At 30.6% G+C, this 1,544-nt stretch overlaps 1 non-coding gene across 1 annotated transcript; it reads right to left on the bottom strand.

Moving 5' to 3' along the window:
• Positions 1-276: 276 nt before the first annotated feature.
• Positions 277-349, bottom strand: TRNAE-CUC (transfer RNA glutamic acid (anticodon CUC)). Its single transcript has one exon. It is a non-coding gene; the product is annotated as a tRNA-Glu (tRNA).
• Positions 350-1,544: the final 1,195 nt, after the last annotated feature.

Consider the following 1,544-nt stretch of genomic DNA (forward strand, 5'->3'; position numbering starts at 1 on the left):
ACGTATTATTTTTCTACAAATTAGATTTTCATGATAAACATGTTTTAAACAAAACTACTTTTATTTTTTTAATAAGTTTTCAAGTAGATTTTTTTGAGAGCATTAAAGCCGATACCTCAGATAACTTATTGTGGTTGCATTTGGTAACCCAGAGATTAGGTGTTGTGCTTATGAGATGAAGTAAAGGGCTAGAATTTGAAACTTGTAGAGAACTTGAAGGACTAAATATGTAAAAACGTTATATGATTGAAAATTATGCAAAGAAGTGTCAAAAATTTCCGTTGCCGGGACTTGAACCCGGGTCTTTCGGGTGAGAGCCGAATATCCTGACCAACTAGACTACAACGGAGTTTGATTTCAAATTTTAAATTTATCTTAATAAAAAAAAGAAATAAAAGTTAATGATTTTCTACCAATCATTACGTTGATAGACATCAACAAACCCAGGAATAATAAGCTGGACATTCATGTTTGGGAAAAAAATAAGATTCGTACTACAACTAAAGGTGTAAAATATGACGGGACACAAGACCCGACACGAAATAAATGAGTTCGAGTAAGATATTTCAACTCGTTTAAATAAACGGGTTAACACGACACGACACGAAAATTAAACGGGTAAGATTAGGGTTAAGATTTTAATTCGAATATGACTCAAAAAATATGAAATAATCAACACAAGATTGAAATCGATTCCAATTTGTCGTTGTATTCCTCATGAGATCAATATTTATACATCAAGAGTTCTTATCAGATACTTCAACAAAATGAAATGTTTATTTATATGCTAGTTTTTTTTTTTAATTCTTTAAATAAACTAAAAAGATACAAAACCAAAAACAATAAATAAAAGAAAACCTTCATTTCCAGTTTTTTGGTTCTCTCCCAAACTACATAATCTCTATCACCATTCTCTTATTCTCATGATCTTTTTCTTCTTACCTCCCCAACTCATACTCTTTCAAATTTGTCATCTAAACTTGTTATGACTTCATTTATTCCGCCTCAAAACTATTAGTTTTTTCTTTCTGCTTATCCAACTCCCACTCTTTCAACATTCTCAATATTTTAACCTCACATGACACGACATGTTTCAAGGTATACCCCTAACATGAAACCTACCACGAACTCGACACGAAAATAAATAGGTTGACACGACACGATACGTTAATTAAAGTGGTCGGGTTAGGGTCAAACACTTTCAACCCGTTTATTTTTTCGACACGATACGACATGAACCCAACACGACATGACACGATTGCCACATCTAACTACAATATAAACAATTAAAAAATTGCAAATTTGGTCCCTGTGGTTTGTCAAAAATTGGGACTTTAGTCTAAAAAAAGTTAGAGTTGCACCACTGGTCCAAAATAAGTTTTTTTTTTTTTTTTTTTTTTTTTTTTTTTTTTTTTTGCGAGTTTGGTCAACTTTGTTTTGAATTTTCTTTAAGTGACAAATATTCCTTTTATATTTTTATTTTCTATTTCTTTTATTTAGTTTAACAATTTTCTAATTAAAAAAGAAAAAACACCTACCCATAC

This window comes from Lactuca sativa, chromosome 9 (genome assembly GCF_002870075.4).
Source record: "Lactuca sativa cultivar Salinas chromosome 9, Lsat_Salinas_v11, whole genome shotgun sequence".
In the NCBI taxonomy this organism is placed as follows: domain Eukaryota; kingdom Viridiplantae; phylum Streptophyta; class Magnoliopsida; order Asterales; family Asteraceae; genus Lactuca; species Lactuca sativa.